This window comes from Bactrocera oleae, chromosome 3 (assembly GCF_042242935.1).
Source record: "Bactrocera oleae isolate idBacOlea1 chromosome 3, idBacOlea1, whole genome shotgun sequence".
In the NCBI taxonomy this organism is placed as follows: Eukaryota; Metazoa; Arthropoda; class Insecta; order Diptera; family Tephritidae; genus Bactrocera; species Bactrocera oleae.
Window position 1 is genome coordinate 53,965,254 of NC_091537.1, and position 19,082 is coordinate 53,984,335.

A 19,082-nucleotide genomic window follows, 5' to 3' on the forward strand; every position below is an offset into this window, starting at 1 on the left:
CGTAAGGTGTCGCGCTCATTTGCTAATACAGCTGCTTCGGCGGAGTTCCGCTATTCTTCCAGCCGGTATGAAGCGAGCTGTAGCAGCAGCGATCACCTTGCGGAATTGACGCTCGCCAACGATGACGTCCGTAGGAATGGATAGTGCGTTGAAGGTGCTCTCAGTAAATTCTGTGAAGCCGACCCAGTTAGCTTTGTTAAAGTTAACATAGGTGCGGTTATCCACAGAAATAAAGTCAGGAGGTTTCTCGATCGAGATAATTATGGGCAGATGGTCTGATGCAAGAGTTAGCATAGGTCGCCAGGTTATACTATTTATCAGACCACCGCTAGCGATGGTAATATCTGGCGAGCTATTACAGGTGCCCATAATTCTGGTGGGGGCTTCGTCGTTCATTGTGCAGAATGTCGAATCGTCTATCTGTTCCGCCAGCTCCATCCCCCTACGATCGTTTGACAGGCAGGAATGCCAAAGATCGTGATGCGCGTTAAAGTCGCCTAGCACCAGACGGTTTTCACCACGAAGTAGCGCATCTATATTCGGGTGATATCCTGTTGGGCAACATGTAACTGGGGGATGTATATATTAAATATTTCGAGCTCGACATCGCCTGACCGGACAGCTATACCCTGACATTCTAGGGTGGTGTCCCTGCGGTCGATGTCAACATCGATTAGACGATATTGCACGGTGTTGTGCAATATGAAGGCTAGGCCTCCACCATTATCCCGCTCGCGATCCTTACGTAAAACGTTGAAACCTGCACAACTCAGAAGATCTGAGCGGCTGTTTAACTTGGTTTCTTGGACCGCAGCTATCGTTACGCGCTCCCGGCTCATAAATGCAACTATCTCCTCGATCTTGCTCTGGAGTCCATTGCAGTTAAATTGTAAGAGTCGCGTTTGTCGCGGGTGTCCAGTCGTGATCCTGGGGGTGAGTGGGGTGCGTGTAGGTGGTGGTTGTTGCAGCTGTGCTATCCGCATGGGCGGTTGTCGCACTATGGTGTTGGTTGGCGACGCCACTGTTTGTGATTGCGGGGGCAGACTCCCACAGCATGGGGCAACATACGACGCACTCCACTCTCGTGTGGTGCGCAGGCCCGAACACGACAGAAAGTGACACCAGCCAGTACAAGAATTGCACTTGACTGATGTGACATTCCGGCGTATTACGGTCTGACACACGGAACAGACTGTGCGAGGAACTAGGAGTTTTTGGGTGGCTTTCGCACGAAGATTGGAGCTGGATGAAGGTAGGGGGGGTTGGTCAGACTGGGAGTTATGCTGTCCGTGTGAGCTTTTTAAGGCCGTGGAGGTCCTATCTTGGCCACTCGACTGGAGGGGCGGCGCAGTGCGCGAAGAAGGTGCAGTTGAGGCAGATATCGCAGTATTGCGTTGACAGCATGGGGCCACGTAACTCGTGGTCCACTCCCTGTGTGTCTTAAGGCCTGAGCAGGTCTTAAGATGGCGCCATCTATTGCATGTATTGCACCTAACCGAGGTGGAGTTTGGATGGAGCCTTCTAGTGCAAACGCAGCAAAAAAATTCCTCGGGGCCCGGGTTACACTCGATGCAAGCATGGGTCAGGAGGATACGGAGAAACCCTGCTGCGAGGTGTTGCTCCAATGACGACAAACTTAACCTAGAACCTACCGATCCAAACAGGGTTAGATCGCCGAAATAACAGCCCTTGGCCGGATAAAATCCGGGTCAATTCCGGTAACGTAGACCGGCTGTTTTAGGAATTGTACTCCTTCGTCCAGGTCGCTGTGGTTTTAGAGGAGGAGAGTGTCAGGCTCCTTGCAGGGAGGAAGCGAGAAAGGTCGGAGAGATAGCCGTTTACTTTTGAGCACATGCCATCGATTCCATTGCCCGACGTCAATATCGCGCAGTCATCAGCGTACGAGGTCATGGAAATTCCCTCAGGTGGTTGATTAAACAGTGAAGGGGAGAAGAGTTTTGACCTCAAGAAAAGTAAAAATTGTTTTTGAACAGACTCTAACTTGTCAGAATGGATTTGGTAGCTAGGGTTCCATACAACAGAGCCATATTCCAATATAGGTCTTACCAAAGTTGTATAAAGTGTTTTAGTAATATACGGATCTCTAAATTCTTTAGACCAACGTTTAACAAAACTGAGGACAGCTTTTGCTTTCAAGACCATAGTATCAATATGAACACTAAAATTAAGCTTAGGGTCCATATTAACTCCCAAATCAACATAGTTAAAAACTTGCTCCAAAATATGGTGTTTTATTACATAAGAAGAGGGGTGCACAGATCTACGGGAAAAGCACTTCGTCTTACATTTATTGAGATTTAATGGCAAATCATTTCTATCACACCATGCAACCATATTGTTTAAGTCTGTTTGTAACAGACACCTTTCCTCAGTTGAAGGATGATTTAAAAAGCTTTACGTCGTCAGCGTATAATAAAATTTGTGAGAATTCAATTACTGAAGAGATATCGTTAATAAACAACAAGAACAGAATCGGGCCAAGATGACTACCTTGCGGAACACCTGAAGAAACATTAATTGTATCTGAAGGAGTCCTCAAATATCACTCGTTGTGTTGTACTATGAAGATAGGAAGCTACCCATTGAAGAAATCTTGGCTGAACGCCCAGCAGATCAAGTTTATGTATGAGAACCGAGAGGTTTATTTTATCGAAAGCTTTGCTAAAGTCTGTGTATATAACATCCGTATGCTTATGTTCCCTAAAACCCAATGATACATGGTTTACAAATTCAAGCAAGTTTGTTCGAGTCGATTTCCCTTTTCGAAATCCATGCTGAGATAAGGAAATTAACGGAGAAATCAAAACGGATATATGGGCAACGATGAAAGCTTCAAAAAGTTGAGGTATAACTGATAGTTTTGCGATACCTTTATAGTTTTCAACGTTGGACCTAAATCTACTTTTATGTACTGTTTCCATATTGAAGGAAATATACCGTGTTTAAGAGAGGATTTAAATATTCTTGCCAAAGGCAGTAAATATAATTGGCACTATTTTTAGGTATCATGTCTGGGCCGTAACTAAAAGAAAACCATCTTTATTCAAGTAACTTATTTAAATTAAGTAGGACGTCTTCTTCAGAAATAATTGGAGCGTTAATTTAAGTATTCGGCCGCAGCACGTGCTGATAAGAAAGTTTAAGACGAATTATTACAGTAGTTGAACTTGAAAATTCTACAAACCTACACTGGCCAAAGAAAGTATTCGACATATGAATTTTGTTTATTTATTTTGGAAATATTCCTTAATATAAACTAATAAAAGACCAAAAACCAGTGTTTTTTAAAGCAATAACTTATTTAGTTTGTAACTTGATGACTTTTATGATAATAAAAACAGCAAAACTAACCAAAAAAGCAAAAAAACTTAATTACTTAAAAATTAAAAGCAAAGAAAATATTCGACAATTCATGTAAAATCCAAGTTAAAAAACAAAAAATCACTTTTTAATATCGTGTAGCTTTTCCTTTTCTTCGGACTACTTCTTTTGAACGACCGAAGAGGACCTTTCTTGGCCACTCGATTGGAGTGGCGGTTCAGTGCGCAAACATGGTGCAGATTGCCCAGCCGTTGAGGCAGGTGTTGCAGTAGTGCGTTGGCAGCATGGTGCAACGTAACTCATGGTCCACTCCCTATGGGACTTAAGACCGGAGCAGGTCTTAAGATTCTTCTGCGAAAACATCCCAGCTGCTTGGAGAGAAGTACGCTCTATTAAAGAAACCAATGATTTCATAAAATTCGATTTGTGGTTCGAAGAGACCAGACTGGCACGACGAGTTCCAATATCTTCGGTAGTTTGATTGGTATCAGATGTATTTATAATGAAAGTGAGTCTTTGGATCTATTCTCTCAAAATTGGATACCATCTTGTTTACTATTCATACTAACTAAAAAAGAGTTATGAATGGAAACCGTCATCACAATGTGTAAGAAAATGAGAGATCTAACTATATTTCCATTAACTCTATAGGTTGAAACTGTAAAATAAAGATAGAAAGTGTCAAGAGAGAGAAAAGTTCTTCAACTTCAGGTATCAAACTAAATAAAAAAAAGACGTCCTATGCTGGTAAATACTTTAGTTTTACTTTAAATAATTGTTAACATTATACTTTTCAACTGATTATGTATAACAATATAATATCTTTTTTATGTATAACAATAACGGATGTTTATGGTATCCGCAGAAAGCTAACAAAATGATATCGACGTCAACTTAAACTTTTGCGACATATCAATTAACAACCTGACTTTGTTTTGATGAATACTCGCCTGACCTTCAAAGCGAAAGGACTAGTTAAAAATATTCGATTGGATTAAAGAAAAGGAAAGGTGTTAGGTTACGTTCCGAGGTTGAGCCTAACAGGGATCTTACTTGGACTGCTTACAACGTCGGTCCGTCGTGGTACCTTAAACTCTAATATAATGATTCACAAGACCTCACAAATCGACAAAGCACTTTAAAGCTATCACAAATTTGTTGAGTACGCTAATGTCAGTTTCGGCTATGTCTTCTGGTTCGCTGCCGAGATTCTTCAACGTGTGTCCACCTAACCCTCCTCCCTACAACTTTGACACATAGGGTCCGACAAGATTTTTAGCTTTACCGCATGAATGCCTATTGGACAGTGTTCAGTAAGAACCCCTAAGATTGTGGCAAGATGTACTTTGCTAAGGGCAAGTAGTTCGGTATATCTCCTGTGAAACACTAAGAGTTGGTCGTAGACCAGCGAATGCTAAGCTCTCGTGAGTTCCACGACACAAGACTCCAATGGAGATTTAACTCGGTCTTATTCCGATGTGTGTCAAGGGTGCCAACTCTAGCTGCCTCATCAGCTTTGCAGTTGCCCATGGTTCTGCTATGACCACGCACCCAAACGAGTCTAGTGATGAAGTCCTCACTCGAAATAGTGAGGACAGACACTCTTTGTCAAGCCTTGAGCGCATAGTTAGCGAGCTCAGCGCTAGTATTGTTGCTTTTCTGTCAGCGTGACCTCAGCTCCCTGAAAGAGGCTGCATTTCGTAACAGAAAACTCCTCCAACCTTGCCTTCTAGCTTCGACCCATCCGTGAAAAAGCTCACTGTGCATCTTCTCCAGCGACTCCTCCCCATCTACATATACCCAGCCGGTCTGTGAACAGCGGTAAAGTCGCCACGAGTAGCTTCTGCGACGCAATGATAGAAGTTTTCAGGAATGCCGTTGAAGGAGGAGAGAATTTCATCGTGTCCTTGTTCGAACCTCTTCATATACCCTTCCCTGAGCCTAAAAGCACACTTCGCAGCAATACATCTGCTCGAAATGTCCACGAGAAAGGAAGGGTATGAATGTTGCTAAATATAATTGACTTTGGAATTTGGAAGTAACGATGACCTTACCGCGTTATGGGGTAAGTTCATCATTGATCGAATTTTCATCTGCAAATCGCAACAAAATCGATCAATGTCTAAAGCGCTTACTGCTAATGAAAACGGCCATTTATGACAACTTCAAGTGAAAATGGTCGCGCTTGAACCGAGGTGAGCCAGCTCGAACTATGGCCAAGGAAAGTTTTTCTCCCATACGTCCAATCGCTTAACTCGGAGCTATACTGCCAACAAATGTCTGAAGGAAGTAATCGCTCGGATGCGGCGAGCTTTGGTCAATAGCCGAGGAATTTTGTTGTGGACAACGCTACTTGGTTGGGATGTTCTTATGCATCCACCTTATAGTTTGGACCTGGCAACAAATGGCGAATAATTTTGGTAGGAAAAATTTTGCCTCAAAAGAAGCTTACCAAAATCGACTGTCCCAGTTATTTATAATAGGGACGGGGGTTTTTATGAGTGTCATTACGAAATTACTTTCAAAATGGCAACAAGTTGTGTGAAGCCTTTTAACTATGCTAAATTTAATCTTCAATTTATTGCAAAATTATTGGATTTATTTTTATTAGTCCTTATATTTCTGAACATGTTTTTAAAGTAGTCGAAACAAACGAAAAATGCATACTTATCAATGCAAAAATATTGGATTTCTTTTTACTAAACTTTATGTTTTTATACTCTCGCAACATGTTGCTACAGAGTATAAGTTTTGTTCACCTAACGGTTATGTGTATCACCTAAAACTAAGCGAGATAGATATAAGGTTATGTATTGCATATATAAATAATCAGGAGGACGAGACAAGTTAAAATCCGGATGTCTGTCTATCTGTGCAAGCTGTCAATTGAGAAAAAATATAGATATCATACTGAAACTTGGTACACGCGTTTCGTGGCAAAAAAAAATTAGGACGAAGCTGGACGTAATCGGACCACGGTCACGTCCACAAAACGCCATTAAGCGAAAACTTATAAATTGCCAAAGTAAAGCACTTAATTAAGATATAGAACTGTAATTTGGCAGTAGCAAGAGATACCTGTGGGCTATGAATACATATCTTGGAAACCATTCAAGCTATTATAACTAAATTCGCTCAGGACAAATCCCTAAGTCCCCCTGCCGAATCAGTAAAAATGGATGAAATCTGAAAATAGATCCGCCCACTCCCCATATAACGGTACTATTATAAACTGCTTAAAGCGCGATAAATCAATAACTAAATAGACATTAACTTTTACCTCCAAGATGCTATGAGATGTCTTTTTGGGAGCCAGTGTCAAAATCGGACAATAGGCGTGATACCGCCTACTTTTAGGTGAAATCACATATCTCAGGACATGCTTGACCGATTTCAACCAAATTCGGTATGTGACATTCTCCCTTTCATATTACTGTAAAAAAAATGGGCGAAATCGGACTACAACCACGCTTACTTCCTATATAACACAATTTAAAATTTTTTACTTTCCAGTATGCATATCAAGCATTCAATGAATGTATCGGGATAAAACTTTGAACGAACAGTGCGCTTAAAGTAAGCCATCTTATGGCTAAAAATTTTGAAAATCAGATTACAACTGTTCAAGCCCTCAGTACCTATAGTTGACTTTTTACCGAAAATATGTGAAATTGTGGGATATATAATTGAAATTCAGAGAGGATCGTTTCCTGATAATAGTATTTCTCTATATCAATTGAATCGGGTCAATACTTCCCTTAGTCCCCATGCGTTTTCGAAATATTTGCGGTTTGGTTTCCTTCGTACCGCATATATCGGCCAATATATAAGCTGTCTTAATAAAAAAAAATGGATTAATTTTTCTTATAATGGCACATTGGTTTGTGCCTAAAATGAGTAAAATCGGGTGAAAACTTGCCCATAGCCCTCAAATATATAATCACAAAATTTTCAAACATCCGATTGATTTTACCCCATATACGTATAGGTTGGTATTAGTTGTGAAGTACCTTAATAAAACTCAGGGAGCATTTTATTCTGGTAATACTACGTTGCATTGCCAAAAAAGATAAAGACGGGTCAGTACTACACATATCTCTCATATAAAGATTTTCAAACTTCCGGTTGGCCTTATGCCATATATATCAGTCAATATGTAAGATATTTATCTTAGCAAAATTACCAATTTTGATTGCAATCCATTTATGATTTCGTCGAATAATGAATGTTGAATTCTTTCACGGTGCAAGCGATAAGTTAAGTAAATATTTAGATATATTGATGTAACTTGCTATGTATGCTCCTTTTCACTCAGGAGATGTCGGTATTGCAGATGGGCATAATCGGCACACTGTGACGCCCACAAAACGTCATTAAATTAAAATTTATAAAGTCCCAGAACAAAGCACTAAAAAATTAAGACTGTAATTTGGCACAGGGGATCGCAGTAGTGAGGGACACCTGTCGAATAAATATTTTTTTATAAGTAGGCGTGGCCCCACCCACCAAATTGTTTAATGTACATATATTACAAGCCGCTGACGCTTAATCAACCAAACTTGCCAGGAAGTAGTTTTGTTTAGCACTTCTTCATACTTATATTGTGAAAATGGGTAAAATCAGATAATAACCACCCCCACTCCCCACATAACGAATATGTTGAAAACTACTAGAAGTGTGAGAAATCAAGAGATAAATTTGTCAGAACCATAAAATTTTCCACCCATGATGGTACGGTGAAGCTTTATTGGGGCCGGAAAAAAAAATTTAATTATGGGGTCGCGCCCGCCAACTTTTGCAGGAAATCCTACTGAATTTCGAAACTGTTCGACCAATTCCAACAAAATTTTGTACATATCATTTTGGCTTTCTTATATTTCATTGTCGGGGTACAACCACGCCTACCGCTTAAATATTACACTTTTAAATTTCATATGATTCTTTAACTTTACAGTATATACATCGAGAGCCAATGACGTTATCGAAATAAAACTTTGCACGCAAAATATACTTAAGGTACGCGATCACACATCTACTTGTGTATATATGTACCTGAATTTTTTAATATTTTCTGCCATTCTGCCGTGCTGTTATGAAGAATATTTGAATGAAATTTGTTTATACTGCTTCGCTGTGGATGCTTCCTTTTGAAATTGATATGTAGGAAATCGCACCATGTTTTTTTCGAGTGCTCCATGTATCAAATATAAGAACTTTCGTGATTTTTAAAGCTCTATATATACCATTTCTCCTTAAAGTTAACAGAATATATTACAAATATACTGTGATTAGGTATAGTATCTAATGAAATCGATTGAAAATAGGTTGGAGTCGAACATCCTTTATCATGTTACGTTTTGCATAAAATAACTTCTAACAAAAATAGTTAAACTCGAAATGTTTTTCTAACGTAACATAGCATCCAAAAACATGCGTATAAGATATGAAAACTAAGCAAAACTCTTATAAATTACTTCACATGGAACTGCAAAAAAACTTTATAATAAATACCTCCAAAATTACATTTTAAGTACCTATATAGCAATACATGTAAGCATATATTTACATAAATAAAATACAAAAATGTACATAGAAGTATAACGATTTTTATGTTTGTTAGGTAAAAAAAAATAGGATTTAATCAGCGCCCTTGGCAGCTCATGAAAGGTTAAGATATTAAAACCGATATCTACAGAATAAAATTTATATAATTATTAATATATATACATTAGCATAAAAATATATTATATTAAGCATATATATTTATTACAAATTTTTTATGTCACCCGCTCCGCACATTTTGTTGAGTGGTTTTTAAAACATACGGGGTTTGCCTACCACAAATTTTCTACCAAATATATTACAGTGTTTATACTTTCCGTTACCCAAGATTACTTGAGTAGTGAAAGTAAAGAATAAATGTACATATCTGGGAACTTTTTTAAAACTTGTAAATTTAAAAGTATTATGAAACTTGTGTTTACTATATTATTATGTTTTGATACGCGCCAAACATTTAATGACACACCTGGAAAGAAGACTTAAGGAACCTCATAACAAGGAATCAAAGCAGTGCAGAAACTAAGAACCACTGGGATGGATTTCATCCGTTAAAGGACAAATACTTTAAGCAATTATTTGCTTTGGCAAGAGTATTAGTATAGTATTAATACAGTATTCCTAGATTATGGTCGATTATACAGAGTCGTCTAGAAAATAGAAGAAATTCTTCGGGTTTTATAGAAATAATGAGCAAATACAAGACACATAAAGTCTCGCCAAAATTCTCTGTATCGTTCTGAAGAGCAAAGTAGGAACACTAGGGAACATAGAGAACGTAGAGAACTTCGCGCGAGAAATCCTGAGTATAGGAATTTAGAACACATGTGCGCTTAAATACAAAGAAAACATGGAAGAAATCCTAAAATAAGTAAAGAAGAACGTCATAGACACACAACGTCGACAAATTATGAGGAGGGGTGCAAAGGAAGATATTTGAAATCGAAGGGGCCGTCGACAAAGTCAGATTCGCCTTCGTAGAGTTATTGAATCAATAGGCAAATTACAAACGAAAGGCAGTCGCAATGAATTATTTTCACACCAAGTACGCAAGTTAAACTTCAAAACTATTGCTCGAGGTCAACCGAATGCTGCATCCGTCTTCTTTTTAATGCAAAAATTTCATTCTGAAGATCGAAATTATAAACTTTGTGCAACTTGCAAAAATGCGATTGCTAAACAAAACATTTTTAAAATATGTTTAGCTAATGGTCTAAACTTTCCTGAAATACCAGATTGTTTGAAAGATCTTACCCCAATTGAAGAGAGGCTAGTAATGCCAAGATTGCCTTTTATGACCATCCTTCTGGGTATCAAGGGCAGAGTTTGCTCAAAGGTGCTGTTACCCATACCCATTTCTGTTAACAATATTGTAAAATCTCTACCGCGGTCCTTTGATGAGGCTCATGTGATACAAACTCACTTAAGAAGGCGACTAGAATACAATCATGATTATATAACTGATACCATACGCCCCGCAAAGATTACGGAAGCTTTGCAATTCTTAGTAAACATCCCTCTGAGCACAGCATACACATTAAAGAGAACTGGATTTCAGGTTTTAATAACCAACAAGAAGTTCCTTTTGTTGCATTTGCCGAAGATGCCAGATTATTTCAATCTATTTATGCCGAACAGATTTCCCATAATAACCCTTCAAGTAATAATATTCCCATAGCACCTGTACCTACAGAACTGAACCCAGGCGGTCAAGAGACTCTTTTGTGAAATATTCCTGTAGAAAACTTGAACTATAACCTTTTAGTTATAGCGCCATATCCACCAATATATTTATAAAAACCTCTCGACCTGAGGAACGTGTTCAAATAATAAAACCCCGAGCGGAACTTCAGAACATTCCTTCAGGTTCCACTGAAATATTCGTAGCGGTATTATAGACCAATAATATGTTTAAAGACCCGATCAGTTAGAAACTCATTATTTAGCTGATTTTGCAGCTATGTATTAATATTTTAAGTCCAATAGAAAAGCACGAGACAGTGATCATGAGGAAGAAGAGGGGGCAGATGATAATAATTTACCAGAAAGTGGGGTTGTCATGCATCTTAAAGACCCGGTAGCGGTTTTGTTAAAAAACGTACCAAAGATGCGTGAACAAGTCAACGTATGACAACAACACCAGCAAAAGTATAATCATAGCGATTCGCATAATGTCAGCAAAAATGTCCGAAAAGTGCTAAGCATGCGTCAACAAGTCTACGCATGAAAACAACATCAACAAACAACCTTAGGGATTGTATATCCGATTTAACCCCTATCTAATTGATGACATTGTATTTGCAAGCTTGCTAGAGATAATAAACAACTTCGGGAGTCAGATTACACCAAAAAGTTTTGGGGTCATGCGGCTGCAACTACTAGTGTTTAGGAAAGTCAGTAGTCGCCGCAAAAATGTAATGTCTTGATTAGTCGTAAGAACTCACCCAACGAATACGGTTGTACTTGCATAGCAAGTAAAATAAATTAAAATAAACTAGCTTTATTAATTGGCGCCAACGTGGCGGCACGTGAGAATATCCTCGTAAAAGGATACGTGATTGTGGTTTTTGGATCCACACATAAAAATCTGTATAAAGTATAAGTAAAATTTTGTTACACATAAAAATCTTCGTAAAGGATAATTGAAATTTTATTAGACATAAAAATTCTAGCTCAAGAGCTGGCAGCAAATCGAGCTAGAATGACTAAAATGACTTTCATTAATTTTGGAGGAATAACTCCCCACCGAATTTCAATAATTACCAATATTCCTCACAGTACCGTAGAATCTAAAATGAACAACCACGGCAACGACCAGTACCAATGGACATTGATCCATCATTTTCTCGATTTAGACAAAACAGACAGCAACCACAACAGTATAATGATATCGGACAACCTGGTCGGAATAATTTCCAGGGACAAATAGGCTTAGGTTATAGAAACTTTAATAACCCTTTTAGACGCACATTTGATCCAGACAATTCACATCCGACACAAATGTTGGACGCAAAGGAAGAAGCCCAGAAGAGGCAACACGAAAGTGACCGTCAGTTAGCTCAGAAGGTACAACGGGTCAACCATCTAGCGCAAGAAGGATATGACCAAGATAGTGACTATTACGAATTAAATAGCTATAAGGAATACATAAAAGATGGCAAGATTGACATGAAGCAAAAAATTTTAAGATATAACGGAGGGCAAGAGATATAATCATATTATCGTTGCACCGATATTACTAAACTTACAAAAGAAGACACAAGTTATCCAAAATCAATAAAAGATAAAACCACATAAATTTTTCAGTGGTATGCTAGAATATTTGAAGACCCTGATAAAGCTTTGCCCTATAACACAAACAAAGTAGCCACAATTAGAACCGCGGATAACTTTCCGGTCTACTCTAGGAGCTATCCATACCCTAATGCAGCAGGAAAATTTGTTAATGCAGAAATCTCTAATTTATTACGTGACGGAATTGTTAGACAGTCCCGATCGCCATACAACAATCCTATTTGGGTTGTAGATAAACAAAAAACCACGACTTGTGATAGAATTTATTAAACTTAATAGTAAAACAATAAGTGACAGATACCCTATCCCAGACACAACAGTAATTTTATCAGATATGGGAAGCTCTACTTTCTTCTCAAAAATAGATTTAAAGTCAGTCTAAGAAAATCGAAATAATACTAGATGCCAATGCATTTGATGCTTTTAATAGAATTAAACGAATTATTACCTCCGAAGATATGCTTCACCTCTACCCTAACTATGACAACCATTCGAATTAACAACAGATGTCTCTTCTCATGGTATAGGTGCTGTTCTCTCCCAAGGCGGACGACCTATTACAATGATTTCTAGAACCCTTTCACCTAAAGAAGAAAACTACGCCACAAACGAAAGGGAGTAATTAGCAATAGTCTGGGCCTTACAAAAACTTCGTAATTACTGTGTAAAAAATTTAAATATTTTCACGGATCATCAACCACTGACACTTTAAATATTATATTAGACAAAAATCCAAACGCTTAGCTAAAACGATGGCGTGTATTTGTTGACGAGTTCTCTCTCCAATTTCATTACGGATCTTGAACGGAAAAGAAAACCTGGTAGCAGATGCTTTATCTAGACAATACATAAACGCACTCGATAATAACAACGAATCGGGAAGTATTAAGCAAATAGTGAGGAATCCCTTACACAAACCATCTTAACGGCAAAAAGTCCCTTAAATTGTTTTCAAAACCAGATAATAATTGAAGGAAAAACTTTTTCAAAAAGCTCAAAAATAATTTTTAAGCCCAGGATGAGACATTATATCAGTTTCAATAATGTGGAGAAACTAATACAAGCTTTAAGTAGTTAATTGTTTACTATGTAAATTTGTAATTCTAGCAAAAATTTAAATAGAATTCTCACTGAATTCCCGGCCGTTAAAATTTGGCATACAGAAAAGCAAGTCATAGATATTTTCAACGAAAACAACTAAAAGGAAATTTTAATAACAGGCATAACAGAGCTTATCGCTCATTACTTGAGAACACATAACAAATTTTAGAAAATACTATTTTCCATGCATACGCCAAAAAGCAAAAGAAATATATGCAGAGTTTGTAGTCAGGCCAAATACCAAAGACATCCGCCAAATTCAGGAATTGTTGACCTGTTCAGGCCTTAAGACACATAGGGAGTGGACCACAAGTTACGTGGCCCCATGCTGTCAACGCAATAATGCGACATCTGCCTCAACGGCTGTGCAACCTGCACCATGTTCGCGCACTGCGCTGCCACTCCAGTCGAGTGGCCAAGATAGGACCTCCACGGCCCTAAGGAGCTCACACAGACAGCATGACTCCCAGTCTGACCAACCCCCCCCCCCAACCTTCATCCAGCTCCAATCCTCGTGCGAGAACCACCCAGCAACTCCTGGTTCCTCGCACAGTCTGTTCCGTGTGTCAGACCGTAATACGCCGGAAAGTGGAGTGCGTCGTACGTTGCCCCATGCTGTAGGAGTCTGTCTCCGCAATCACATACAGTGGCGTCGCCAATCAACACCACAGTGCGACAACCGCCCATGCGGATAGTACAGCTGCAATAACCACCACCTACACGCACCCCACTCACCCCTAGGATCACGACTGGACACTCGCGACAAACGCGACTCTTACAATTCAACTGCAACGGACTCCAGAGTTAGATCGAGGAGATAGTTGCATTCATGAGCCGGGAGCGCGTAACGATAGCTGCGGTCCAAGAAACCAAGTTAAACAGCCGCTCAGATCTTCTGAGTTGTGCAGGTTTCAACGTTTTACGTAAGGATCGCGAGCGGGATAGTGGTGGAGGCCTAGCCTTCATATTGCACAACACCATGCAATATCGTCTAATCGATGTTGACATCGACCGTAGGGACACTACCCTAGAATGTCAGGGTATAGCTGCCCGGTCAGGTGATGTCGAGCTCGAAATATTTAATATATACATCCCCCCAGTCACATGTTGCCCAACAGGATATCACCCGAACATAGATGCGCTACTTGGTGGTGAAAACCGTTTGGTGCTAGGCGACTTTAACGCGCATCACGCTGGAAGAATCGCGGAACTCCGCCCTAATTTCCCAGCCGAAGCAGCTGTATTAGCAAATGAGCGCGACACCTTACGCCATGCCGATCCCTGTGATCCCCGAATAAGGGATCTCAATTTGGAGATTCGGCAAATGGTAAATCATCATAAGCGGACAAAATGGATAGAGCACCTGAAGTCCTGCAACCTCTCCACCGGTGTGAGTAAGCTTTGGACTACTGTCAAGACCCTGTCAAAACCGAGAAGACATGACGATCGGGTTGAAATTCAATTGGAAGGTCATGCCTCCTCGGACCCGAAGAAGTGCGCGAGCTATTTCAGCTGACAATTTACACTGCACCCTTCGACTGACAAGGCCAAACGACGTGTTAACCGACGGCTGCGCAAAATGCCAAAAGACTGCGCACCACTTACTTTCACCGATGGGGAGGTTCAGAGTGTCATCAAAAAGGCGAAATCGTCTAAATCCATTGGCCCTGACGGAATAAGCATGCTGATGTTAAAACACCTAGGCCCAACGGGAGTAAATTATCTCACCAAGGTCCTCAACCTGTCGATATCCACTCTTCAAATACCCGATGTGTGGAAAGTCGGAAGAGTGGTCTCACTACTGAAACCTGGGAAACCCGCCAACAAAGGCGAATCTTATCGTCCGATAACTCTCCTTTCTCCAGTAGTGAAGACACTTGAGGCATTGTTACTCCCGTCATTCACTCACCACCTGAGCCTAGCAGATCATCAGCATGGCTTCCGTAAAGTGCACAGTACCACCACAGCACTTAGCGTCATAAACGCCCAGATAGTTCATGGCCTGAACCAGAAGCCACCCTACGAGAGGACGATCCTCGTAGCGTTGGACTTGTCAAAAGCTTTTGACACAGTCAATCACACAACGCTTTTTTCGTAGAAACCACCCCTGTAATCACCTAACTGTAGCGGAGCCGCCTCCTAGGAACATCAAGAGGTCTTTCCTTGACTACGTCGACGACATTAGACAGTACGCCGACCGGACTTCGGACGCCATTGACAGTGGAGCCATCAACACCTTCACAGACTCCTTCTCAGTGAATGGCGTAATAGGAGTCAAACCTCCACCCATAGCAGACATAGAGCTCGAGTTGCCTCGCGAAACCAGAGTGACCCTCGCGCAACTTCGGTCCGGATACTGTAACAGGTTAAACTCCTACTTATCCAGAATTGACCCCGACATACTAAACACATGTCCTGCGTGCAATGAGTCTCCGCATGACACTAACCACCTCTTTGCATGCCCAACAAACCCCACCCATCTAACACCCTTCTCCCTATGGCCCGACCCCGTCGAAACAGCTCGTTTCCTGGGCAAACGGGGACTAGGTAACCGTTACAACAAAAACAACCAAATTGAACTTAATATATATAAAAATATAGTTACATTAAAATTACGTTGTCATAGGACATGACCGGCTTTGGTCCAACGCTGCATAACAGATAATCACCCACCAAATTACTTCGTGTTTTCCAACTTATACTCAACTTACGCTATGCCATCAATTATTATTGGAGCACGTGTTTGACTAGTAATAGCGGTTATACGGCGGTGCCATCCTTATCTTTGTTCATAAAAAAAAATGTGGTTTTTATTTTCATTGGTTTTGTTATTTACTTTAATAAAATTTTTGATACAAATTATACTTAAATTATTTAAATTAATTAACTGAAATAGGACTCCTAATTAACATTCGTTATTGTTGTCATTTTATTCCGCCTCTACAGCAATACTCTTCTTTCTTTGATAGAGCTTCTCCAACAGCACGGTATGTGGCATCATTGCGAAGAAAAAAATTACCATGCTTTTTTTTTTTTGCTTTAGAGACGCGTTTAAAGCGGGTTTTTTAACACTAAATTTTAAACACTCACTAATCACTCAATAGAGGTTAAAATTCTACCCTTTCATAATATTATACACTTTAATATCATAATATTATATACAATATACTTGCCCAAGTCCACGAAAATACAAATAATTGATTTAATTTTATAGGGGAAAACATAAGAACAGAACAAAAAATACACTAATAATTGAATTCATGAAAAAAATCCAGACATCATAAGAGGATTTACAAAACGCAATAAGCCAATTATAGATACATTATGGCAGGAATTAACGGAATCCCTTAATGATGCAGGTCCACCACATAAAGATGTCTCCGGGTGGAAAAATGTAAATAAATGAATTTTAGTAAAAATTAAATTGCAGGTTAAACAAACTTATTTTTATAGGTCATAACTGAGAGGAAGAGCAAAATCAAAAGAAAATTAGCTCACAACAAAATTGAGAGTTGAGCAATTCTATGGCTCCTTTTCTAAATATCAGCTAACTCAAAATGAAGAAACAATTGTGCGTCTTTGCGGCATTTCGCAAACCGTGAAAGGCATACCAGGCGTTTCTCTTGGCACCCAACCCGTCAATGAGAATGTATCTGTCGCAATTGCAGGGGTGAGTCCAGATATAGATTTGTCTTCCTCATCGCTAGAGCAACAGGCAGAAAATTTACCTTCTATTGCATATAACAGGCAAAAAGATGTCGACGATATACCCTCCACGTCCCAAGGGTTACGAGAAAGAAATGCTTATGTACCTAGAAGACAAAAATTAGAGAGTACACCAGACCGTTTAAAAAGATTTTTAGATGAAGAAACCAACAAAACTGGGGATATATTGAAAAATTTTATAAATTAATAGAACTGCAGACTTGAGGCGTATATACCAAGCATTAGAAAATAATAATAAAACTGTTGGAAGAGCTATTACGGAAATGACAGATGAGTTTGTTAGTATAAGTTCTCAATTGCTTAAAAGTATTATTGAAAAAAATGAGATTAAAAAAGAGCAACTAAATATATAAATTCTTAAGTTCGAATACAAAAAACAAAATAACGCAAAAAAGAAGATTAATTAATAAGTATATCATTTAATCAAAGATCTCGGTTGTACCTGAATTTAAAAATTAAGACTGATTTTAGTTTAGTCATGAAGACTGTTATATTTAAATTTAAAAAAAATACATTGAATTACAAAGTATATGCTATTTCGTCTCTTATTCTCCGGCCTTCGCTTTGCATTGAACCATTATCAGATGGGAAAAAATTGTCCTCATTAGTTTCATTTGCAAGAAACTTCTTGATCGTGTTCAATGTTGTAACGTCTGCTGATGTTATGTAACGCACAACAGACGTTAACAATTTTAACAACTTTTTCAGGGCGATAATGTAATGTACACATTAAACTGCAGAAACGGCTTTTTAAAACTCCAATTGTTCGTTCCACAATATTCGGAGCAGCCGTATGTGCTATATTGAATTTATACTCCTTGGAGTTAATAAAAACGGTTCAATTCCGTAGACACAATCACCCAACAACCTCAATGAGCGCTGTCCACTCTCATATGGTGCATCTACGGCCCGTATTTGCGTATCGTTGTCACAAATCTTTGGATAAAAGAAATACATTTATGTAGGTTTATAAATATAAGGTTGGCCGTTATTTCCCTTCCGCTTTTTTGCTCTTCATTCAATGCTTTATAAAAAGTGTTACAGTGATCGGATTTAGTTAAAATATGCGCCGTTTTGTTCGATGATCTGTTTCCATCTAGACGGCAACTTCATAATACCTTCCTCGTAAAAGTCCCCCTCCTTATTTGCGAAGAACTCGGACAGCCACTTTTCACAAGCCTCTTTTGAGTTCAACTTCACACCACCAAGGGCATTCGCCATGGACAGGAACAGGTAGTAATTACTTGGCGCTACGTCCGGGCTATATGGTGGATGCGATAAAACCTCCCATCCGAGCTCCCGTAGCTTCTGACGAGTCATCAACGAAGTGTGTGGTCTGGCGTTGTCCTGGTGGAACACTACACCCTTCCTGTTGGCCAATTCTGGACGCTTCTGGTCAATCGCCTACTTCAAGCGGTCCAGTTATTCGCAGTAGATGGTAGAATTAAGCGTCTGGCCATATGGGAGCAGCTCATAGTAGATGATTCCCTTCCAATCCCACCAAACACACAGCAAAACCTTCCTGGCCGTCAATCCCGGCTTGGCCACTGTTTGGGACGATTCACCGGCCTTCGACCACGACCGTTTTCGCTTGATATTGTCGTATGTGATCCATTTTTCGTCGCCAGTCACCATCCGCTTCAAGAATGGGACGAGTTCGTTCCGTTTCAGCAGCATATCGCAGGCGTTGATTCGGTCCAGAAGGTTTTTTTGCGTCAAATTATGCGGCACCCAAACATCAAACTTTTTTTTGTATCCAGCCTTCTGCAGATGGTTCAAAATGGTTTGGTGACTAACTCCCATCTCCTGGGCGATGTCAAGAGATGCCATATGCCGGTCTAACTCGATGTATTCCATGATTTGATCGGTATTTGTCGTCACAGGTCTTCCGCCGGCTGGCTTATCCATGGTGTCGAAACCATCCCCCAAAACACCATCAATCTCACGGAACGTTTCTCTAGCGGATTTGCCTTTAACGAAGGAAAACTTTAAAATAGCGCGAATTTCGGCGTTAGTGAACTCCATGTTTACACGTCTATAACTGTTGAGCCGCGAAATTC

The 19,082-nt window shown here is 39.6% G+C and overlaps 1 protein-coding gene across 3 annotated transcripts in view; it reads right to left on the reverse strand.

The window, feature by feature from the left end:
• Positions 1-19,082, reverse strand: part of Amacr (Alpha-methylacyl-CoA racemase) — a 55,890-nt gene that overhangs the window by 28,371 nt on the left and 8,437 nt on the right. Inside the window, exon 4 of one of the 3 annotated variants that reach the window (XR_011395291.1) lies at positions 17,125-19,063. The exons of 1 other annotated variant lie outside the window; for it this stretch is intronic. The gene's annotated coding sequence lies outside the window, so the exon portion shown is untranslated. Of the gene's footprint in view, positions 1-17,124; positions 19,064-19,082 lie in introns of those variants that run through there. One more of the 3 variants, XR_011395290.1, reaches the window with a different exon arrangement.